This window comes from Schistocerca americana, chromosome 11 (genome assembly GCF_021461395.2).
Source record: "Schistocerca americana isolate TAMUIC-IGC-003095 chromosome 11, iqSchAmer2.1, whole genome shotgun sequence".
Classification (NCBI taxonomy): Eukaryota; Metazoa; Arthropoda; class Insecta; order Orthoptera; family Acrididae; genus Schistocerca; species Schistocerca americana.
The window spans coordinates 207711650-207737761 of NC_060129.1; the positions used below are offsets into that span (position 1 = coordinate 207711650).

The following is a 26112-nucleotide window of genomic DNA, read 5'->3' on the forward strand; positions in this document are numbered from 1 at the left end:
CCTACTTGATCCTCTGCTGCCTTCACTACTTCATCTCTCAAAGCTACCCATTCTTCTTCTACTGTATTTCTTTCCCCCATTCCTGTCTCCTTAAATTCCCACCTTTTTGCAGTTTGTTCAGTTTTAATCTACAGTTCATAACCAATAGATTGTGGTCAGAGTCCACACCTGCCCCTGGAAATGTCTTACAATTTAAAACCTGGTTCCTAAATCTCTGTCTTACCATTATATAATCTATCTGAAACCTGTCAGTATCTCCAGGCTTCTTCCATGTATACAGCCTTCTATTATGATTCTTGAACCAAGTGTTAGCTATGATTAAGTTGTGCTCTGTGCAAAATTCTACCAGGCGGCTTCCTCTTTCATTTCTTAGCCCCAGTCCATATTCACCTACTATGTTTCGTTCTCTCCCTTTTCCTACTACAGAAATCAGTCACCCATGACTATTAAATTTTCGTCACCCATCACTATCTGAATAATTTCTTTTATTTCATCATACGTTTCTTCAATTTCTTTGTCATCTGCAGAGCTAGTTGACATATAAACTTGTACTACTGTAGTAGGTGTGGGCTTCATATCTATCTTGGCCACAATAATGCATTCACTATGCTGTTTGTAGTAGCTTTCCCGCATTCGTATTTTCCTATTCATTATTAATCCTACTCCTGCATTACCCCTATTTGATTTTGTGCTTATAACCCTGTAGTCACCTGACCAGAAGTCTTGTTCCTCCTGCCACCGAACTTCACTAATTCCCACTATATCTAACTTTAACCTATCCATTTCCCTTTTTAAATTTTCTAACCTACCTGCCCGATTAAGGGATCTGACATTCCACGCTCCAATCCGTAAAACGACAGTTTCCTTCTGAGATCCGAATGGGGGACTATTTTACCTCCGGAATATTTTACCCAAGAGGACGCCATCATCATTTAATCATACAGTAAAGCTGCATGCCCTCGGGAAAAATTACGGCTGTAGTTTCCCCTTGCTTTCAGCCGTTCGCAGTGCCAAAACAGCAAGGCCGTTTTGTTACAGGGCCAGATCAGTCAATCATCCAGACTGTTGCCCCTGCAACTACTGAAAAGGCTGCTGCCCCTCTTCAGGAACCACACATTTGTCTGGCATCTCAACAGATACCCCTCCGTTGTGGTTGCACCTACGGTACGGCTATCTGTATCGCTGAGGCACGCAAGCCTCCCCACCAACGACAAGGTCCATGGTTCGTGGGGGGAGGGTTAATATATATATTAGAGGGAAACATTCCACGTGGGAAAAATATATCTAAAAACAAAGATGATGTAACTTACCAAATGAAAGCGTTGGTATGTTGATAGACACACAGACACACACACAAAATTCAAGCTTTCGCAACCCACGGTTGCTTCATCAGGAAAGAGGGAAGGAGAGGGAAAGACGAAAGGATGTGGGTTTTAAGGGAGAGGGTAAGGAGTGGAAAGACTTACCTTAGGGGGGGAAAAAAGGACAGGTATACACTCGCACAAACACGCATATCCATCTGCACATATACAGACACAAGCAGACATTTCATGATATGAATATGATTGAATCCAACAATTACATATACAGGGTGTTACAAAAAGGTACGGCCAAACTTTCAGGAAACATTCCTCACACACAAATGAAGAAAAGATGTTATGTGGACATGTGTCCGGAAACGCTTATTTTCCATGTTAGAGCTCATTTTAATTCTTCCACTTACGCTCAATGGAGCACGTTATCATGATTTCACATGGGATACTCTACCTGTGCTGCTAGAACATGTGCCTTTACAAGTACGACACAACATGTGTGGTTCATGCACGATGGAGCTCCTGCTCATTTCAGTTGAAGTGTTCGTACGCTCCTCAACAACAGATTAGGTGACCGAAGGATTGGTAGAGGCAGACCAATTCCGTGGCCTCCACGCTCTCCTGACCTCAACCCTCTCGACTTTCATTTATGGGGGCACTTGAAAACTCTCGTCTACGCAACCACAGTACCAAATGTAGATGTAGAGACTCTTCGTGCTCGTATTGTGGGCGGCTGTGATACAATACGCCATTCTCCAGGGCTGCATCAGCGCATCAGGGATTTCATGCGACAGAGGGTGGGTGCACGTATCCTCGCGAACGGAGGACATTTTGAACATTTTCTGTAACAAAGTGTTTCAAGTCATGCTGGTACGTTGTGTTGCTGTGTGTTTCCATTCCGCGATTAATGTGATTTGAAGAGAAGTAATAAAATGAGCTCTAACATGGAAAGTAAGTGTTTCGGGACACATGTCCACATAACATATTTTCTTTCTTTGTGTATGAGGAATGTTTCCTGAAAGTTTGGCCGTACCTTTTTGTAACACCCTGTCCTCTCTCTCTCTCTCTCTCTCTCTCTCTCTCTCTCTGTCTGTCTCTGTTTAAATTCCAAAATCTTCAGAAAAAGTAATAAATAAAGTGACATTGTAATTACTTTCCTTTATAGCAGTAAAAAAAAAGGCATTTCATCATAAATTGGATGATGGCATAGGGTCTCTCTCCATTCCATTCACATATGGAGTGTGGGAAGAATGATTGTTTGATGCCTTTGTGCATGCTGTAGTTATTATATACTTGTTCTTATGGTACATATGAGAGTGATATGTAGGAAGTTGTAGTATATCCCTAGAGCTCTCATTTAAAGCTGGTTCTTGAAACTTTGTTAGTAGACATTCTCAGGTTAGTTTATGCCTATCTTCAAGAATGCCAGTTCAGTTTCTTCAGCATCTGTGTAACTGTCTCCCACGGGTCAAACAAACCTGTGACCATTTATGTTGCCCTTCTCTGCATACGCTCAATATCCACTGCTTGGTACAGTCCCACACACTTGAGCAGTATTCTAGAATGTCACGTGAGTGATTTAAAGCAGTCTCCTTTGTAGACTGATTGCACTTCCCCAGTATTCCATCAATAAACCAAAGTCTACCACCTGCTTTACCCATAACTGAACCTATGTGATAATTTCACTTCACATCTCTGCAAAGTGTTACACCCAGGTACGTGTGTGAGTTGGCCAATTCCTGATATCGTAGGCATAGGATGCTATGTTCTTTCATTTTTCTTTGTTACCATCAATTTCAGTTCCTGTCTCATTCCCGAGTGACTGGACTTTAACTTTATCACCGAGAACCTTTATATACGACCAGAATTTCTTTGAGTTTTCTAAAAGATCACTTGACAATATTCTGCTGCGGTACTCATTGAAGGCATTACAAATTGCTCTCTTGACAGCCAAATGTGTTTCATTCAGCATCTCTGCATTTATAGCCGTGTGCTTTGTTTTACACCTGTTGTGCAGTACTCTCTGTTTCTGTACAAGTTTCTTTACAGTGGCTGTACACCATGGGGGTTCCATTACATTATGGACTGTTTTTCTGCATAAATATCTGTCCTGTACATGGTCAGATATTCTTTTAAACTTGAGCTAGAGTTCCTCTACATCCTCATGACGTGCTGAAAGTTTCAAATTTCTCATAGAGGTACAAAACTATTGATTTTTTATCTAGTTTACTGAAGATGCGTACCTTTCTGCATGTTTCAGTTGTCCTTTGGACTTTCATAATTATTGTTGCCACAACAGTGGCAGGAAGTCGTTTCTGAATGTATTTGTGTGGAGTATAGCCATGTATGGAAGTGAAACATGGGCGATAACCAGTTTGGACAAGAAGAGAATAGAAGCTTTCGAAATGTGGTGCTACAGAAGAATGCTGAAGATAAGGTGGGTAGATCACGTAACTAATGAGGAGGTATTGAATAGGATTGGGGAGAAGAGAAGTTTGTGGCACAACTTGACTAGAAGAAGGGATCGGTTGGTAGGACATGTTTTGAGGCATCAAGGGATCACAAATTTAGCATTGGAGGGCAGCGTGGAGGGTAAAAATCGTAGAGGGAGACCAAGAGATCAATACACTAAGCAGATTCAGAAGGATGTAGGTTGCAGTAGGTATTGGGAGATGAAGAAGCTTGCACAGGATAGAGTAGCATGGAGAGCTGCATCAAACCAGTCTCAGGACTGAAGACCACAACAACAACCACCACATCGTGTTCACCGATACCAGTTTTGATGTGGACATCCTCAGAGGGGTCAGGTCTATTTGTTGCCAATATATTTCCATTGTGAGTGAGGTTTTAACTATCTGTTCTAGAGAAGGCATTTAATAATGTTTCACAGCATGTTGTATGGTAAGAAGTCTGAGGATACAGACAAACGAAACATTATAAGTTCAGAGAATATACATTACAAACAGCTAGAGTTTGCTATACGCTCTGACTCAAAGATTGTTGCTCGACAGAGCCGATTACAAATTGACTGCTCGCACAACTCGGAGCATTCTGTTGCACGACCGAGAATTCCGTGCTCTGTATGACGAAGAAAAGGCTGATTTTGATGCCTATTCTTGCTTCACGTGATAGTGATATACTTCTACTTTAAACTGACTACGGAAGTTCATTTTTGTCAATTTTTGGACTTTGCTGTTTTGATGTTAGACATCTTTGTGGTATTATACATGTCAGCTTAATTCAGCAGTAGAAGATATTTAGAATGTAATAGGTGTATAATTAGTTAAAAGCCTGGTTAATTCCAAAACTTAAGTAACAATATTTTTTTGAACTTCCCATTATGGGTCATTGCAGACCCTGCTCACATATGTTTTCAACTGACAACAGGAGCACAATGAATCCCCTGCCTCTCCCTGTATGTTTGCTTTCCTATCTCTCGGCATCCCTCAGTATTTTCACACTTTTGGTCTATGTTATTTATGTCCGTACTCTGCAGACGGAGTGCACGGCTGAGGATATTTCTCAGTCTCACACTTTATGGTTTCTTCCCATTCTGTTTGTATACAGAACACGGTAAGAATGATGATTTAAAATCTAGTGTAATGTTTTATTTGAGGTCCCTACTGGAATGATATGCACCCGGCTATAGTTGTAAGTAGGATTTCGTGGGTCAGTTTGTATCCACCTCAGAATTTCTGCCAAATCCAGTATTCCCGCACCTCTGTGGTGCCATCCTGTCAGTCGGATAATGCGGTGACTGTCTGTGCTGTCCTACTTGCTGCAAGTTCAGAATCCCCTCATTAGTCCTAATCGGTACGGGTCTGTGATACACTAGAGCAATACTCTTGGATGAGTTGAACGAGTGTTCTGGAAGTGGTCTTCTCTGTATACTGACTTCATTTCCCAATATTACCCTACAGTGTTGCACCTTCTCAACCTACGACTGAGCCCGGGTAATTGTTCTGCTTTGTATGCCTACAAAGTGTTACAGCAGGTATTTGTAATAGTTGACTGATTGCAGACATGACTGGTGGATACTATGATCAGACAATATCACTTTCCTGTTTGTTGTTTTTTTTTTTTGTGCACTTTTACATTTTGCTTTGTGTGTGTGTGTGTGTGTGTGTGTGTGTGTGTGTGTGTGTGTGTGAGAGAGAGAGAGAGAGAGAGAGAGAGAGAGAGAGGGGGGGGGGGGGGGGGAGAGAGAGAGAGAGAGATGTAGTACTTTAGTATGAAATGGGAGGCATGAAAGTGAACTTATGATTGAAATTAACGTAAAAACAATCGTACAATTCCATATATGCAATACAAAATTGGGGGGGGGGGGGGGGGGAGTGACAAGTTTGCAAATGTGCATTTATTTCTGCTGAAACACAAACTGGCCTCTTTTGTTGATCAAATTAGGAGTTTGTACTTTCTTCACAATTATTGATATGTCTTCTCAAGACTTGTCTTCATTTACTGGCCAAATACAGCTTGTAGTTGAGTAATACTGGGTTAGTTTCCTCCTCGTATTCCTTCACTTTTGCCAAATAGTCTTCCTTCGTCCTGGATCTTCCCACTGCAGTACAAAATCTCCTGGCTTAGTGGTACTGTTTCCTTTGCTGGATGAGGACTTTTCTATTCACTCTCCTACCACCACCACCAAACTGTAACGAACTTCACAAAGGTATGGAATTGGTTATAGATTTTTCCAGCGACTATCCAGAAATGACGCTGATGACTGAACTACTCCTGCACTTGTGAAAAGAAGCGTTACACATTTTTAATTCTGTTTTGCACATATACATAATTTGTATGGCAAGTTTACTGTCTACTGAGGTGATTTTGCCATTTGCCAAACGATTCTTTTCGTAGTTCCTCCAACACCGTCAACCTGCCTCTTTGCCGAGGGAAGTGGCAGCAAATTCCAGTCAGAGCAGAAATGTCAAATTCAGTCTGAAAACATGGAAGATAAGAAAGTGTAAAGTGATTCTTGAACTGTGAAGCACAGCCATGGGAAAAATTTTGACATGCTGAAAATTCGACTGTTTTTTCTTCAGATCCTGAACGAGGATTTTAAAGAATGCCCATATGGGACATATCGTCACTTATAATGGCATAATTAGCAATAATATGATAATTTAACCAAACGCCAGCAGTGAAAATAGTAGACTTGTGCTGATCCCAGTGAACACTTTCAATTTCATCTCGGCTCACAGTGGTGTAGTGTTGCGCAAAATCTGTCCGAATGAGTGCATCACAATTTACAAATGTTCTCTTTACATCTTCAGAGTGCCGAGGCTGTTTTTCTTTCCACATAACAGTGAAATTTTGAGTGCTGGGAACTGCAGGCGTATCTTTTTTCACACAGGCAGATATAAATCCAGTTTCCGTTATAGTTTGGGGTGTCCGTCAAAACCTTCCATTGGGTACATTGTATTTCATTACGAATTGTTTCTTCATCACTGAAGATATGTGCAAAGTTGCAGTTGCCTATTTTCAGCCTATCTGACATACAGGCAAAGTTTTCAGGATCACCCCCGCGAGGGCTATTAATTATAGTATTCTACGTGGAAATACTCCTGTTTAACTGCGTGTTAATGTGCTATCTACGTGCACATGTTACGGAACATAGAGGAAACAGGAAATACAAATGGTGGGCAAAGCTCAGAAAACTTGGATTTTTCAATCACACACAGTCAGAATACTACTTCATAGCCTTTAGCGGTAATCATCATATATTCATACGTTTTTGAACCACTCCTTTCTTCCCAGTTTGGGTGTTCTTTATGGTAACTCTGTCCTTTTTATCTGGTTCTGTTCTGCCAATGTCATCACAAAGATAAAACTGTACCGCATTAGCTTTCATTTGTTCATTCAGACATTTGCATCCTTTTTTTTTTTTTTTAATTTATGGCACAGATTCAGATTACTCACAAATTCTGGTAACTTGTCAACAAACAGTTTTTCTGCCAGTTTTAATTTCCTTGGGGTGTTGGCAAACTTGTCATTGCCTTATCAGCTGCTTTTCCTAGTGGCATGCTACAGTACGGCTTTAAGATCACTTTCTAGAAATCCTTTGCCTGTCTTGCCGAATGATTTTAGCTTTTCTCTGTGCTGCTTCTGTCTTATCCTATCCCACTCACACTCGAATTTTAACTTCGTTGCATCATTTGAAATGCTCGTTTTTCTTTCATCCTTCGTAATTTAAACCTTTTGACACTTTTGATTGATATTATGAATACTTGACTACATTCTGTTTGAGTTATTGTATAAACACGTGTGATCTTGCTAGACATCTAGGAGGCAAACAAAGAAATAACTGTTTAATTTATTTGATGTATGACACTGAATCAAAAATGTTGATATAATGCAGTAAAGTAGTGTCACACACCATCACAGTTTTAGGTACGAGAGAGTTGTGCTATAAAGAAACGATGTTATAGAAAAATGCAGATCTTGGCATAACCTCACTTCCAAAAGGTTTCAAAAAGGAAAGAAAAGAGCAAGTGATCAGGGCAGTCAACCCACAAGCTGTAATTTCCCTTTGCTGGGTAGTTCTACAATGATGAAATCGAAATAACTATAGAAAAAAAAAATGAAGTATTTATATATTTTTTTTAAATAAATTGTTTAGTTATGAGAAGGAATCTTCCACTGTAGAAAAGTTATTATTACAAATACTTTGAACTACTTCAGTCCTTTGGTATAAAGGGTCCTTTCACAGGGAATGCTCCTAATGCGACGTTTGACTGGTACTGTGATGTTGGGTGGCAAAACGGTCTGATCGGGAGCTAAGATCTGCCATTATTTAACCGCTTTCACCATACTTTGCCACTGTCGTCGACATCTTTCAATTGTAATTCTTTTCTTGAAGTACTGCAGCTACTGCTGGAAGTTGAGAGTGCAAATCCAACTTTCAAAATAAATTTGACAATTCTCGTTAACGATGTCTCGTTTGTTATATTATCAATTACAGTAACTGTGCATTACAAAGTTGTTACATTTTGCGGAACGTCGCAAAAACATTGACTGATACGGACAAAGTCCAAAAATGTTCTGTCTTCATTAACAGATGTCGATTAACTGTAGCTATATAACAAGTTTTCTCTCGACCCCACGATGTCACAGGCTCTGGTGGTGCAGTGGTTAGCACACTGGACTCGCATTCGGGAGGACGACGGTTCAAACCCGCGTCCGGCCATCCTGATTTAGCTTTACCGTGATTTCCCTAAATCACTCCAGGCAAATGCGAGGATGATTCCTTTGGAAGGGCACGGCCAACTTCCTTCACCGTCCTTCCCTAATTCGACGAGACTGATGACCTCGCTGTCTGGTCTCTTCCCCCCAAAAGTCCGATCCAGTCCAATCGAAACTAGACTACGGGTGTTTCTTTTATGCATATGCGCATCTGTCCATGTTACGCTGTTTGGATAGACTGTACAGTGGTGGCACCTGTTTGACCACTGGTGCCTTTTACACTAACCCGGTCGAGTCCGTATGCCGAAGCTGCCGAACTACCACTGTCGTACCGCCGTGACTTTCGCCTCTGCAGGTACGCGTGCCATTTGTCTGCCGTGCCCGGCCACACGTCCTACGTCTCCTCCTTCGATGACTCCTTCGATCGCCGTAATGGGGCACGTCCCTCTTCTCTGTTACCTCGTGGAGTTCACTTTTGACTCTTTCTCTGGCAGCTTAACTTCGCGCTCCCTGCCACTTTCCCAGTGGGTGCGAACCCTTCACCACCTCCGTGCAGTGACCCGTGTTCACTTTGGCCTTCATTTGCTTACTAAAGACACTACTCCGGCCTCACTCTATCACCAAAAGTTTCACAACCTTCGGATGGAACTTCGCTGTAGTACTTTTGTGTACAGTGACGGCTCTCGGACGGAGTGCGGAGTTAAATGCGGCTCAGTCGTTGGCGCTGACAATTTTCAGTATCGGCTTCCGGAACACTGCTCAGTATTTACGGCAGGGCTCTTCGCCCCGTATCGGGCCACTCGGTATATCCGGCGACACGGGATTTTCGATTGTGTCACCTGCTCCGACTCGCTCGGTGCCCTTCGGAGCGTGTGTGTGCCGTACACTATTCGTCACTTAGTGCGACGGGTCCGGGAAAGCCGTCACGTGCTCACTCGCGATCGACCCACTGTGACGTTTATGCGGGTTCCCGCTCGCACCGGTCTGACGGGAAACGAGGCTGCCGACGCTGCGGTCCTCGTACGTCGGCCTGCCAGTTCTTCTACTCCCGCGACGACCTCCGTGCCGCCGCCTGTGGGCAGGTGGTCCTTCCTCCGTGGAAACGAGCTCGGGGGTATCGAGCCTCTACCAGCGGCTTGGACAGCCTCCTCTCGGTCCTCTTGCTGTGAGGAGATCATTTTAGCCGGGTTGCGTATCGGGCACTGTCTTTTTAGCCATCTCCATTTGTTAAGTGCTGCTCCTCCACCACTTTGTAATCGTTGCTCTCGACCTTTGACGGTCCGCTATTTCCTAACCGAATACTCTTTTTGACACTTAGGTTCTCATTTTAAGTTTGCCATCTGAGTTATCGGCCATTTAGAGAACATCGAGGCTATCGACCACGTTTTACATTTTATCCGTTGTACCGAATGGCGAAAGACATTTAATCTTTAGTTCAGAACCTCCGTTTCTCTATGGCGTATTTTCTCTATGGCGTATCTCCAAGTCCCTGTTTTTAGCTGTCTTTCCCTCCATTGATTGTGCTTAATGTGCAGTGGTCTTAACTCTTTTCCATGTTCTGTGGTTCTGACGCGGGTTCTTATGATCCTAGTTGATTTTGCGCCCTAAATAAATTTAAAAAAAAAAAATAATGGAAAGTCCAGGATGGAATGCAGTAATTTTATGAAAAGGAAAGTTGCTACTCACCTTATAGCATAGATGCTGAGTCGCAGATAGGCACAACAAAAAGACTGTCAACAGTAGACACTGTGTGTGTGTGTGTGTGTGTGTGTGTGTGTGTGTGTGTGTGTGTGTGTGTGTCTCTACTGTTGAGTCTTTTTGTTGTGCCTGTCTGCGACTCAGCATCTCCGCTATATGGTGAGCAGCAACTTTCCTTTTCAGAAAACAAACAAACAGTTTGGTAGAGGCAAAACAGAAGTGTGAAAGGGGCAAAGGAGAAGTTTGCTTGGTACGTGCAATGCAGATTACGGAACGTGTCGCATTGAAGAATCGATTCGAGCTGCTGCTCGTGACTCTGTGTGGTACACAATCCGACACATGTGTTGCCATTATAGAATGATATCGTGCACAACACACTGGACAATTTGAAGAAGTGTCCTCGCCGAGCACTGGAGTGACTTTCAGACGAAAATGGAGCTGAGCGAATAGTGCCGTCTCTGTCATTTGATGCCGTATCGGGTAGAGGGTTGTAAGGTCCTGCACCGTATTGTCAGGGGGGACAAAATGGTGTTTGGGAGGCTTTTGTCAAGTAGCTCTTATACCAGGATTCAGTTTTCTTTCGTGCTGATTTTGACAGGATGGTTTGCTGATGGCACCAATGCTTAGAAAGTGGTGGTGACCGTGAAGAAAACTAAAATGGACCAGTGAATTAATAACTTTGTGTACCTCTTTGATTTCTCAATAAGCCTTTTGTTACAGAGGAATTATTACCTTTTTGAACCGTCATTGTATTTTAGTTTTTGTTTCGATTGAGCACTGTTCCTATATTATATCGAGTTCGAGAGATTACCTAGTCTGTATTTGAAATTTGAAAAAAGCTGTACGTGTGTACAATAAAGAGAATTTTCGTGACAGCAGGTGATCACTTGAACACAAAGCTACACGTGTCATTACAGGTGACTCTGTGTGCAGCCGAGTCGGTGGTGCCAGATGAGGCCTTTGTCTGTAGGTTTTGTGTGTCATTTCGTACTGAGTGATAGTTCCCGTAATGGGTCAATTTGCGTGAAGAAAAGATAAATTGCTAATCTATATTTTCTTACATTGTAGACTTCTTAAAAAGTTATTGTAACTCTCTTCTTACCATTTTAAAAGTTCAAATACAGCATTTGTACTGGTAAAGAAAAAAAAAAAAAGAGTTCTACTGTACTGCATCTCAAAACCTGCAGTTCTGACTTTTTTTGTCAAGAGGTACCGGTACGGGGCACGTGTGCATACCGTCACAAATCGATCACTGTGCAGACTGTATAACTGAAATTTCCCGAGATTTCTTTTGGCATCGAATAAAATTAGTACGCCGCTCTTGCAGTTTGTGTCGAAGGGGAATGGCAAAAATTCCCGGGGGCTCAGAAGTGTGTGCCAGACTGGGGTTCTCAATCCGGAACCTCCGCGTCTCTGGCAGGGCTCCGATATTTGGGAGAGCTTCCGTGGAGTTTGGAAAGTGCGCTGTGTGGTCAAAAGTCTCCAGACACCTACTATATGACATGAACGTAGAGTGCCAGCTTGAACAGCCGGGGACACTTTCAGTGAGGAGCTGTCCAGATGTCTGTGGCAGTACGGCAGCCGGAGGTGATGACGGTGGACAATGGGATACGTGAATATTCACAGTACATTACCACTCGCTGTGCAGCTTCGTAGCAAACATTGCTGCTTGACCTGTGGCTGACAGAACTTTGCAGTTCCCAAATCAAAAAGTGTTGCTAATGAAAATGTTTTTTAATTTTCTTCTGAACTGGTAGAGTTATCAATTGCTTGTTTTATGTTAGATGGCAGCTTATCGAATACCTTCTCATCAAAGTATGCAACTTTATTCTGAAGTCTGGATGAGAGGGCAGTGTCTATGAGAAAATTGTTTTTGTGTGTATTTACTATTTTGCTGACAAATGTAGTGTGCATCACAACTTAGCTGAAACTAGATTGTATCGTCACCAATGTACACCGTTGAATAGTAAATGTATTGGGGAAATGAGGGTAAGAACTTAGACAGCCTTAAAAAGCCCTCTGGGTAATGTGCTTTACGGACTGTTTTACTGCTCGCCTCTGCTGAACGAGCTCTTTATTTACTTTTTCTGCACTGCCCTATAAGACAAGACGACAAAGAGTGAAGATATGCAGAATAAGCCAATATTCTTTCACGTTCGAGTTGGCGTCAGCAGGACGGGGGGTGCTTCTAACGGCGCAACACGCCGAACTGAGTGTCTCGCTTAGTTTATCCTCGTGTTGACTCCATTTTAGCTTCTTATGCAGCTGGCGCTAAGGAATTTTACACACTGTGCTGAACTAACTGTGTGACCATTACTGTACACTTCAGTTCCTAGCGGGTTTTATCGGTGGTGTGAAACTGAAATATGTGAGTGTTTGAGGTATTGTTAAGGCACGTGCTGCTTGCTGCGGATGCTTTAGACGCCTATTTGTCTCACCTCAGACACTCGGCTGCAAATGATATTGAGGCTAACGTGTAAATTTTTACCGCAGCAGTTTCATTGGTCTGTCTCGTTAAGAGTGTGGTTGAATAGGTAAGGTAATAAATGATCGTACAGTATTGATGACCGTCAGACACCACTTAATGTAGGTAGTCGTGGGTGTTTAAATAACCCACACTTACGAATGCCACCAGTAATGGAGAATGATGTACTGTCACGCCTTCGAAATACGGTTTTGAGATGCTGTCGACAGATACGCGATTGGCAATGAAGTGTGAAGTACGATAATGCTCTGCATTCGAAGAAAATGACCGCACCTGTAACCTGCCACTAATTACCGGACATTTACTGAGTCTGTGAACTGTCACGGAAACAGTCCTGGTTGTAGTGCCAGGAATTTCGTAAAGACAAAACAGAAATGTGAAAGGGGCAAAGGTCGACGCAACTGAACATCTCGGTAGACGGAAACGTGCCGCATCGGAAGATCGATTCTGGCCGATCGTTACATCGGCATGTGCTGTGCGGCAGATGAACTGTACACCTGCTTTGTCGGTGTAAAGGACTTTGTAACTGGAAGAAGTCTCCTCGCAACGCACTGCGGCAGCTTTCGGGCAAGGATAGAGCCGAGTGAATGGCGTTGTCTCGCCGTCACTTAATGCGGTATTGGGCGGAGGCCATTACATTTCTGCACCGTATCGTCACGAAGGGTCACATGACTTTTGGTAGTTGTTGTTAAATAATTCCTACACCTTGGTTCACATTTCTTTCATACTGGTTTGGCAGATTTTTGCCAATGGCACAAATGCCTAGAAAACTGTGGCATCTGCATGGAAATGTAATATGTACCAGTGCCTTAGTAACTTTGTGTACACTGTGTGATCAAAAGTATCCGGACACCTAGCTGAAAATGACTTAAAAGTTTGTGGTGCCATCCATCGGTAATGCTGGTATGCAGTATGGTGTTGACCCACCCTTATCCTTGATGACAGCTTCCACTATCGCTGGCATACATTCAATCAGGTGCTGGAAGGTTTATCGGGGAGTGGGAGCCCATTCTTCACGGTGTGCTGCACTGAGGAGAGGTATCGATGTCTGTCGGTGAGGCCTGGCACGAAGTCGGCGTTCCAAAACATCCGAAAAGTGTTCTATAGGATTCAGGTCAGGCCTCTGTGCAGGCCAGTCCATTACAGGGATGTTACTGTTGTGTAACCACTCCGTCATAGGCGGTACATTACGAAGGGGTGCTCGATCGTGTTGAAAGATGCAGTCACCGTCCCCGAATTGCTCTTCGACAGTGGGAACCAAGAACGTGCTTAAAACATCAGTGTAGTAGGCCTGTGCTGTGATAGTGACACGCAAAACAAGCAGGTGTGCAAGCCCCCTCCATGAAAACCACGACCCCACCAGAACACCACCGCCTCCGAATTTTACTGTCGGCACTACACACGCTGGCAGGTGACGTTCACCGGGCATTCGCCATACCCACACCCTGCCATGGTATCGCCACGATGTGTACCGTGATTCGTCCCTCCACACAACGTTTTTTGACCGTTGAATCCTCCAATGTTATATGCTCCTTACACCTAGCAAGGCGTCGTTTGGCATTTACCGGCGTGATGTGTGGCTCGTGAGCAGCCGCTCGACAGTGAAATCCAAGTTTTCTCACTTCCCGCCAAACTGTCACGGTACTTGCAGTGGATCCTGATTCAGTTTGGAATTCCTGTGTGACGGTCCGGATAGATGTCTGCCTATTACACATTACGACCCTCTTCAACTGTCGGCGGTCTCTGTCAGTCAACAGACGAGGTCGGCCTGTACGCTTTTGTGCCGTACGTGTCCCTTCACGTTTCCAATTCACTGTCACATCTGAAACAGTGGACCTAGGGATGTTTAGGAGTGTGGAAATCTCGTGTACAGGCGTGCGACACAAGTGACACCCAATCACCTGACCACTTTCGAAGTCCGTGAGTTCTGCGGAGCACCCCATTCTGTTGTCTCACGATGTCTGTTGATTACTGAGGTCGCTGATACGGAGTACCTGGCAGTAGGTGGCAGCATAATGCACCTAATATGAAAAAGTATGTTTTTGGAAGTGTCCAGATAGTTTTGATCACGTAGTGTATCTGTTTGACTTCCTATGTCGCAGAGGAATAGTTACCTCACTTTTTGAACCACCCTTGTATTTTAGCTTTTGTTTCTGTTGACCATTAATCCAATATGATCTTAACACTTAGGGGGCCAGAGTGTTCGGGGCTACACAACGTTTGAGCTGTCGAGTGGTTGTGCCATAAAGTGTAATGGAGCTGATTAATCTGTATTGCAGCACAGCACAGTTTTCACATTTAGCTGTTATTTAATTTAATTATAGGGTAAGAACATTTTTTTGTGGCGGTAGGCAGAAAATATAAAGCACAAAGCTGTGTGTGTTGTTACAGGTTCCTCTGTGGCCGGAGCGAAGCAGCGGGCAGACGCCACTGGCGGACGAGGGCGGAGGGCGTCGCCCACAGGTTTGTGCGTGCTGAGTGGTGATTCCTGTAATGGGTCTATTTGCTCCAATAAAGTTTTAGGGTCAATCCATATGAAGTGGTACAGTGATGGTTGCTTGACCATTTTTAAATATTTTCATTTTTTGTATGTGATTGCCCTGTATTTGGAAAGTTCAAAACAGTTTTTTAAAATAATTTATCTCGCACCTTTACTGGATGGTGGCCATTTTTATTTATAGGCGTACTACGATTTTTTGGTCTGGAGACATTAGCGAAAATTTGAATATCTCTGCGCTGGGTTAAGTTACAACATTGCAGTTGACATGATTGTTTTTAGAAAAGTGTCCTCTACGACATTGTCTATTACACAAAATACCCTAAATTCAAAAATAACCAGTCATAATGAGCTCCAAAGTTTGGTATCCAAATTTTCAAAAAAACACTTTTTAGGCTCAAAAATAGTAAACAAGGAGTGATATATGAGAGTCTATTTTTTTCCTGTAGTTAGATATCATACAATACTAGCCTCGTATAGAGCAAGAACACTTACAGATGTTTCCTTAATTTTTTATGAACTTTTGAAATTTGAGAATGTTCATTTTTTGTAAAGTTTGGGGTTAGTTATCTCAGGTGGGACTGCATATGAAAATATGATTCTTGCACAGTTTGTACACCTATATGATAGCAATGTTCCGTAAAAATTTCAACATTGATATCTGACGGTGAACAAAGATATTAATCTTTGAAAATGAGGAGATAATTCACATTACTCTACAACTGATCTTATGGCTGTTGCCTATTTAAATGGTTTATTGTTTCATTGTAATAAAATTTAATTGTGACATATATTTAGTTAACACTATCACCCAATATTCGTTTAGTTTGTTTATTTTTAATAATGCAATATTAAACAATAGGAGCTTTGGCTTTTGTTCTATCGTAATAAAAATGCCCATTTACGTTTATTGTCATTAAAGAAGTAGATTATTGCTGGGTGTGGCATTGTTTAGGCAGTCTGTTCTGAAACCTTTGTTGGAGTGGATGCACTTACTTCATAGAGAGTGTAAAAGGTTTTGTGTGCTTTGTTCTCTGTGTGATTCGTAATTAATTTTGAGAGATTAGCTGGAATGCAATATCATGGATGAACAGTGCTCTGTTGGACAGATAGCAACTGAAGTGTGTCACAAAACAGTTTATGGTTCAGTTTTAAAAAACTTGAAGATGTCACTGACTTTGATGAAGTTAGACAAACTTGCTTTAAATTTCGAATAAGTTCTTCTGTAACATCGGTGTGTGAGTATCATGGGAAGAAATATATTCTGAAGTAAAACAAAGTTTTTGGAAGAAAGTACTGTGATCCACTTAAAGTCCGTAAAAAGCCTATTACTAACGGTTTGAGGGAAATAAAACTTGAACATTTGTCCTTGTTTTGTGAGAGTGAAACAGCTTCCCAAGTGAAACATAATGCGATTCCTGGGAATACCTTGTGCCCAAATTGTTACTCAAAAATATTTGTTGTGAATCCAGAACCTGAATCATGTAACCTTGTTAATGACATTTATATTCCTAATGAGGAAGCTGTTAGCATATTGGATTTTTCTTGATCTAAGTTAGACATACCTCCTGCTTCGAAAATAATAAAATTAAGTAGCAGAAAAAGAAAAGCAGCTATTGGAAATAAGGTACAACAAATTTGAGACAAAATTAGAAAAAAGACTTGGAATCGTGCTTTAATAATACAGATACCTACATTATTTCTGTTGTTGTTGTTGTTGTGGTCTCCAGTCCTGCGACTGGTTTGATGCAGCTCTCCATGCAACTCTATCCTGTGCAAGCTTCTTCATCTCCCAGTACCTACTGCAACCTACATCCTGCTGAATCTGCTTAGTGTATTCATCTCTTGGTCTACCTCTACGATTTTTACCCTCCACGCTGCCCGCCAACACTAAATTGGTGATCCCTTGATGCCTCAGAACATGTCCTACCAACCGATCCCTTCTCCTAGTCAAGTTGTGCCACAAATTTCTCATCTCTACAGTTCTATTCAATACCTCCTCATTAGTTATATTATCTATCCATCTAATCTTCAGCATTCTTCTGTAGCACCACATTTCGAAAGCTTCTATTCTCTTCGTGTCCAAACTATGTATCGTCCACGTTTCACTTCCATACATGGCTACACTCCATACAAATCCTTTCACAAACGACTTCCTGACACTTAAATCAATACTCGATGTTAACAAATTTCTCTTCTTCAGAAACGATTTCCTTGCCATTGCCTGTCTACATTTTATATCCTCTCTACTTTGACCATCATCAGTTATTTTGCTCCCCAAATAGTAAAACTCCTTTACTACTTCAAGTGTCTCATTTGCTAATCTAATTCTCTCAGCATCACCCGACTTAATTTGACTACATTCCATTATCCTCGTTTTGCTTGTTCATCTTATACCCTCCTTTCAAGCCACTATCCATTCCGTTCAACTGCTCTTCCAAGCCCTTTGCTGTCTCTGACAGAATTACGATGTCATTGGCGAACCTCAAAGTTTTTATTTCTTTTCCATGGATTTCAATACCTACTCCGAATTTTTCTTTTGTTTCCTTTACTGTTTGCTCAATATACAGATCGAATAACATCGGGGAGAGACTACAACCCTGTCTCATTCCCTTCCCAACCACTGCTTGCCTTTCATGTCCCTCGACTCTTATAACTGCCATCTGGTTACTGTACAAATTGTAAATAGCCTTTTGCACCCTGTATTTTACCCCTGCCACCTTCAGAATTTGAAAGAGAGTATTCCAGTCAACATTGTCAAAAGCTTTCTCTAAGTCTACAAATGCTAGAAACGTAGGGTAGCCCTTCCGTAATCTAGCTTCTAAGATAAGTCGTAGGGTCAGTATTGCCTCACGTGTTCCGACATTTCTACGGAATCCAAACAGATCTTCCCCGAGGTCGGCTTCTACTAGTTTTTCCATTCGTCTGTAAAGAATTCGCGTTAGTATTTTGCAGCCGTGACTTATTAAACTGATAGTTCGGTAATTTTCACATCTGTCAGGACCTGCTTTCTTTGGGATCAGAATTATTGTATTCTTCTTGAAGTCTGAGGGTATTTCGCCTGTTTCATACATCTTGCTCACCAGATGGTAGAGTTTTGTCAGGACTGGCTCTCCCAATGCCGTCAGTAGTTCCAGTGGAATGTTGTCTACTCTGGGGGCCTTGTTTTTTACTCAGGTCTTTCAGTGCTCTGTCAAACTCTTCACGCAGTATCGTATCTCCCATTGCATCTTCATCTACATCCTCTTCCATTTCCATAATATTGTCCTCAAGTACATCGCCCTTGTATAGACCCTCTATATACTCCTTCCGCCTTTCTGCTTTCCCTTCTTTGCTTAGAACTGGGTTTCCATCTGAGCTCTTGATATTCATACAAGTTGCTCTCTTATCTCCAAAGGTCTCTTTAATTTTCCTGTAGGCAGTATCTATCTTACGCCTAGTGAGACAAGCCTCTACATCCTTACATTTTTCCTCTAGCCATCCCTGCTTAGCCATTTTGCACTTCCTGTCAATCTCATTTTTGAGACGTTTCTATTCCTTTTCGCCTGCTTCATTTACTGCATTTTTATATTTTCTCCTTTCATCAATTAAATTCAGTATTTCTTCTGTCACCCAAGGATTTCTACTAGCCCTCATCTTTTTACCTACTTGATCCTCAGCTGCCTTCACTACTTCATCCCTCAGAGCTACCCATTCTTCTTCTACTGTATTTCTTTCCCCCATTCCTGTCAATTGTTCCCTTATGCTCTCCCTGAAACTCTCTACAACCTCTGGTTCTTTTAGTTTATCCAGGCCCCATCTCCTTAAATTTCCACCTTTTTGCAGTTTCTTAAGTTTTAATCTACAGGTCAAAACCAATAGATTGTGGTCAGAATCCACATCTGTCCCTGGAAATGTCTTACAATTTAAAACCTGGTTCCTAAATCTCTGTCTTATCATTATATAATCTATCTGAAACCTGTCAGTATCTCCAGGCTTCTTCCATGTATATAACCTCCTTTCATGATTCTTGACCCAAGTGTTAGCTATGATTAAGTTGTGCTCTATGCAAAATTCTACCAGGTGGCTTCCTCTTTCATTTCTTACCCCCAATCCATATTCACCTACTATGTTTCCTCCTCTCCCTTTTCCTACTGCCGAATTCAAGTCACCAATGACTATTAAATTTTCATCTCCGTTCACAATCTGCTTCAATTTCTTCGTCATCTGCAGAACTACTTGGCATCTAAACTTGTACTACTGTAGTAGGCGTGGGCTTTGTATCTATCTTGGCCATAATAATGCATTCACTACGCTGTTTGTAGTAGCTTACCCGCATTCCTATTTTCCTATTCATTATTAAACCTACTCCTGCATTACCCCTATTTGATTTTGTGTTTATAACCCTGTATTCGCCTGACCAAAAGTCTTGTCCTCCTTCCACCGAACTTCACTAATTCCCACTATATCTAACTTTAACCTATCCATTTCCCTTTTTAAATTTTCTAACCTACCTGCCCGATGTAGGGATCTGACATTCCACGCTTCCATCCATATCATGCCAGTTTTCTTTCTCCTGATAACGACATCCTCCTGAGTAGTTCCTGCCCGCAGAGCCGAATGGGGCACTGTTTTTGTCTCCGGAATATTTTACCCAAGAGGACGCTATCATCATTTAACCATACAGCAGAGCTGCATGTCCTCGGGAGAAATTACGGCAGTAGTTTTCCCTTGCTTTCAGCTGTTCGCAGTACCAGCACAGCAAGGCCATTTTGGTTAGTGTTACAAGGCCAGATCAGTCAATCATCCAGACTGTTGCCCCTGCAACTGCTGAAAAGGCTGCTGCCCCTCTTCAGGAACCACATGTTTGTCTTGCCTCTCAACAGATACCCCTCCGCTGTGGTTGCACCTACGGTACGGCCATCTGTATCGCTGAGGCACGCAAGCCTCCCCACCAATGGCAAGGTCCATGGTTCATGGGGGGGACATTATTTCTAAAGAAGAAGAAAACCTATCACCAGCATCATCTGACACTGAATATTTGAGCTTAATAGAGAAATTAAAAATTAAATGTTTAGTTACATCTAAGAGGAAAAAGTTAAAATTTTAAGTTTGCTCCCTGACTTGTGGTCAAGAGAAAAAATAGTTCAGGAATTCAACGTTTCTCATCATTTGGTTAAACTAATCCGAAAATTAGTGAAAGAGCAAAGCATTCTTCCAGTTTTAGGAAAGAAGAAAGTAGTAGGTATAAGTGAAGAAACAATTAAAAATCTCCAGCAGTTTTTTGAAGATGGTGAAAACAGTAGAATGTGCCCACGTTGCGAAGATAGCAAAAGAGTTGTTATAAATGGAATTAAAGTAACAAAGCAATTCTCATCCTGGATGCAAAATTAGAAGGTCAATATTTTGTGACCTCCGACCTAAGTGGTGTATTTTGGCTGGATCTTCAGGAATACACTCCGTATGTGTTTGTTTATATCGTCAAAATGTCAAACTGATGATTGTGGGTGCAAAATGGCCTGTGACATTAAGAGTTATGACTGCATGATGAGTTTGTGTAATAAATGTCCTGGTAAGGAAACCGTTATTGAATTGTTTCATGAATATGATGAGGAAATGCCAGACAGTATTACTTTCAAACAGTGGGTCACAACTGACAGGGTGGAAATGATAACAGTGGTTAAATGTCAGGAAGAGTACTTTGAATCTATAATTTATAACTTACAAAAACTCAAAAGTCACCACTATGTTTCTAAAATCGGAAGTAAGTTTTTGAAGGACAAAAAAGCATAGCTTTATGAAGCTGAATGCATAATACTAGCTGATTTCGCAGAGAATTGTACATTTATGGTTCAGTATGCAATACAAGGGTACTACTGGGTCAGTGACCAGGCAACAGTGCATCCATTTATTCTCTACTTTAAAAATGAGAAAGATGAAGTTTGCAGTTCTTCAATTTGAATTCTAAGCGACTACTTGGAGCACAACACTTTGGTTGTAGATGTGTTTCAAAAGTATTTAAGAAATTACATAAAAGAAAATTTTCCCAAGGTTGAGAAGCTGATACACTTCTCAGATGGAAGTGATAGTCAGTATAAGAACGAAAAGAATTTTTCAAATATGTGCAACCACAATGTATACTCTGGGTTGGAGGCTGAATGGCACTTTTTTGCATCTTGCTGTGGTAAAAATACACGTGATGAAGTAGGAGGTACAACAAAACATGAAGTAAAGCCAGCCTACAAAGACCAACCACAGACCAAAATCTCACAGTACAGGACATGTATGTCTTTTGCAAGGATAATATTAAAGGCGTTACCTATTTTCTGATTGAGAACGAAAGAAGTGGTTCTGCATATGAAAACAAAAATAGATTCTCATAAATCACACCTTGTTTGTTATTTTTGGGCCTAAAAAGTGGATTTTTGAAAATTTGGATACCAAACTTTGGAAGTAATTTTGACTGGTTATTTTTGAATTTAGGGTATTTTGTGTAATAGACAGTGTTGTAGACGACACTTTTCTAAAAACAATCGTGTCAATTGCCATGTTGTAACTTAACCCAGTGCAGAGATATTGATATTTTTGGTAACATCTCTACGCTGAAACATCGTTGCGCGCTTACAAATGAAAATGGTTTCCCGTCAGTAAAGGCGAAAGGTAAATTTTTTTAATAATTGTTTCGAATTTCTCAATTATAGGGTAATCACATATCTTGTTATTGTGGTCCACAGTCCTGAGACTGGTTTGATGCAGCTCTCCACGCTACTCTATCCTGTGCAAGCTTCTTCATCTCCCAGTACCTACTGCAGCCTACATCCTTCTGAATCTGCTTAGTGTATTCATCTCTTGGTCTCCCTCTACGATTTTTACCCTCCACCCTGCCCTCCAATGCTAAATTGGTGATCCCTTGATGCCTCAGAACATGTCCTACCTACCGATCCCTTCTTCTAGTCAAGTTGTGCCACAAATTTCTCTTCTCTCCAGTTCTATTCAATACCTCCTTATTAGTTATATGATCTACCCATCTAATCTTCAGCATTCTTCTGTAGCACCACATTTCGAAAGCTTCTATTCTCTTTGTGTCCAAACTATGTACCGTCCACGTTTCACTTCCATACATGGCTACACTCCATATGAATACTTTCAGAAACGACTTCCTGACACTTAAATCTATACTCGATGTTAACAAATTTCTCTTCTCCAGAAACGCTCTCTTTGCCATTGCCAGTCTACATTTTATATCCTCTCTACTTTAACTATCATCAGTTATTTTGCTCCCCAAATAGCAAAACTCATTTACTACTTTAAGCGTCTCATTTCCTAATCTAATTCCCGCAGCATCGCCCAATTTAATTCGACTACAATATTTAAAAATGGTCGAGCAACTAACTTAATTTTTATTGGACCACTTTATTTGGATTGACCCTTTTAAAGTAAATTTCCAAAGCTAGATTTGTGGACAGACTGTAACTGAAATTGCCTTCAGTTTGTTTTGCTGTCAACAGAACAAATTAACAGTGTGTCCGTACCGACAAGGGAATGCCAAAACTTCCCGGCAGGTCAAAACTGCCTGCCGGACAGGGTCTCAAATCTGTAACCTTGCATTTGCTGGCAGTGTTTCAGTACACGGGAAAGCTTCTGTAGGATCGGAATGGAATGTAGACAAGTATCCAGGCAGCTATTTATAGACATTAGTACAGGGTGTGCAGCAACCCCCCCCCCCCCCCCCTCGAGCTTTACAGCAGCTCAATAATACTTTCAACAAAGTTCTTAATGCCTGCAAAGGAATGGCAACCCAATCTTTGTCGTCAAAACCTGAAACCGTGGAAGGTAGTGATAACCGGTGCCAGGGTCCGGACCGAAGTCGACGTTCAGATTCCGAAGGTTTTCCGGTGAGTTCGCGTCTGGGACACTGGGCCGATTGTTCTGTTTTGGGAGGGTTGTTTTTCACAGACCCCTTCCCTGCAGACGATGCCTTACGACAGGGTGCACTGTCGTGCCAGTAGAAACAATTTCATCTCCGACTGTTCCTGTACTGTACGTAGTAGACAGTGCTGTATAATGTGTTTGTATCCCTTTGCATTTAGCGTTGTCTTAAGCCCAGTCGTGGGACCACACTGTTTGAAAAATGCCCTCGTACTTAAGGTACGCCACCACCTCCGTATTTCACTGCTGCCACCACACACTGTGGCAGGAAATGTTCTCCAGGCGTTCGCCGTACCCGATCCCTTCCGTCGGACCGCCTCGTAGTGTAGTGTGACTGATTGCTCAGAATAACTTCTTCCCACTGAGCGGTGGCATTGCCCTTTATAACACCTCCAACTTTAACGAAGGTGAGGCACACAGCAGTCGGTCACAATCTCATTAGTGGTTTTTTATGCTCGCAAATCTAGGTTTCAGCTATAAATAGCCATCTTCAGTGCTACTGGATCAAAATTACTTTACCGTACATAGAATAATAAGTAAACAACGTTTTATTCAATAGCAGCTATTTTTGAACAAGAGTGGATAACTGAACACGGTGTTTGCTTATTGTGTGACATACAGTAATTTAATTTTAATCCTGTGATTTTTTTTTTTCTTTCACGTTAGCACTGAAGATAGCTATTTATAGCCAAAATCTAGATTTGCGAGCATAATAAAAACTAATGGGATTGCGACTGACTGCCATACGCCCCTCCTTCCTCAAAATCTACGGTCGCCGTGCACGTCGGTTTCCGTTCGAATCTGAGTCGGTGGACCCGAGACTTTGCCGACTGCAGAAACGAGAGGCTCCACTGTCGTTCCTCGTTCTTTTTAATTCCCCCACACGCAGTTGTCGTGCCAGTCGGACTGCTCGTAGCACTCGGGAATTCGCGAGCGATTCCTTCTGCCGACATCGCGCAATTTTTCGCCACTGTCTTCCACTGCATTAGACGGTCCCCCTCCGTCCTTACACCAGGTGTGCTAGGTGTCGGTTTAGCTCGGGTCGTTATTTCACATTTCCACTCGGCAGTCACGTCACCGACAGTCGACTTGGGTGGTTTTAGAGCGGTTCGAATGTCCCCCGGTGGACTCGTTACTCGGCTGACTGCTCGGAGTTGGAAGTTAGTGAGCTCTCCCGACTGGCCCGTTCCGCCGTTACTGTTTCTCTGTCGGTGGCACAGTATTCCCCACCTCCGTTTATACGACAAGTCTTATCCTAGTAGTCTATTCCGCACCAGATAAGAACGTTCGGATATTTTTCGTCACACAGTGTGCGAGATGCACCGGCAGACGTGAAGCCGCAACGGAAGGTCGCGAATCGACTCGCGACTGGGCGGCCGAACTTCCCCGGCTGTCGGTGCTGTACGGTCATTTTTTGTGCCCGGGTTGCTCACAAAAGGTCAGGTTCTGGGTTCGCATGACAGTGTCGCACACAGGTTCGGGCCGCTAGCAAATTTCAAATCGGGAAGTGTTCTAGAGGGGAGGGGGAGGGCGGCACTGTTTTTTTCATTTCGGATAAATTGCAGGTTCTGCTAAGACCGACTAAAAGATGTTATCCTATTTGTGTAATTTTCATATCTAATGGGTCAGTGGAAGAAAGTGATAACCCACGAGAGAGTATCGAGTCGGTACGTGCTGTATGCTCGGTTAAATCTAGAGACGACAATATAAATACGAAAAAGATTAAACAGCTTATGTAGTAGACAGTATGTAGTACTGCTAGTACATACGAAACTTCTCGTTACTGGCGTGTATTGCATTCCCAATAACTGCAGATTTTTATTTACGGATATGGAGACAACTGGATGAAGAGGAAAAGAAATTTTATGAATTTTGGTTAGAGTAGCACATGCAGCACTGAAAACAGCTTTTGTCAGAGCACCACCAAACGTTTTGGCACGCAAACATACTCGTACTATATGGCAGCCGACATTCCACCCAGTCTCTCTTTGTCTCCCCCTCACTGCCGCTGTCTGTATACGTCTCCCTCCCGCAGTCCCCTTTGTCCCCCACCGGCGCTTTCTCCGCTCCGCCTCTCACTCTCCCACTCCCACTCTCTTCGTCCCTTTGTCTCACTGTTCCTTAACACTGCCTCACAACTCTGCTAATTTCACTGTCTCTCTGTCCCGCTGTCTCTTTCCTTTCTCGCTTACAGTCTGCTGTGTAAAATTGAATATTTTTAGACTACATTTGCAATTTATCAAAAAATATGGTGTTTGGCTTGCAAGTACAAAGAATTTTGTGTAACAAAATATTTTTGTTGTTTGGTGTTTGCACTGCGAGGTGGCACTATCGACTAATTTCCGGCTCGAGGTAACCCGTTTACGCGTGAAGTGTCTGTTGGAAGAAGGCGGCGTGTGAGAAACTTTCGTCGGTGACCTCGTAACCCTCGTGATGACCCCAGAACACTCGCCACGTGTACACTACGTAAGTTAAACTACATTTACGCATAACTACGGAAACTTTTAACCTCTAGATCTCGCAAATGGATACTGGTATAAAAAAAAGTTCTGAAGTTCCCTGAGAACGTATGGTAAAAATGCGACTATTTGCCACAAATAGAAATTATAAGTATGGCCGTCACCAGGATTAGTAATTTTGGTACCCGAGAATCGGGACCCACCCACGAACAAATGGTGCTTTTTGAAAGTCGTTTGAGGCCCGTCATAGATCGTACGTAACGGAAAATAAAGAAAGATTTGCTCGATTTGCCTGTGTCGGACATTTTAATGTTTAAATTTTGACGCTGCACTATAGGGTACCTACTGTATGCCAGTTCTTCGGCACGTGTACAAACGCTCATTAGGCCGAGGGCTGTCCGAAACACTCGACCCCTTATCTCTCCGTTCGGTGGAATCCGACGCAGGACTCCCTGAGAAATCATGTTTCCACTCGCGGCTTTTTGGAGTGTGTCGGCACTGTGCACTGTCGTGCAGAGATCGATTTGAATTACTGCCTGTCAAATACTTCACTCGTTTCGTGGCCCCGGA

The 26112-nt window shown here is 42.3% G+C and overlaps 1 long non-coding RNA gene across 1 annotated transcript in view; it reads left to right on the forward strand.

Moving 5' to 3' along the window:
• The window catches only part of LOC124553847, a 46432-nt gene that overhangs the window by 6735 nt on the left and 13585 nt on the right, over positions 1 to 26112 (forward strand). The window contains exon 2 of the long non-coding RNA XR_006968149.1: positions 15070 to 15141. This is a non-coding gene — a long non-coding RNA (uncharacterized LOC124553847). The remainder of the gene's footprint in view (positions 1 to 15069; positions 15142 to 26112) is intronic.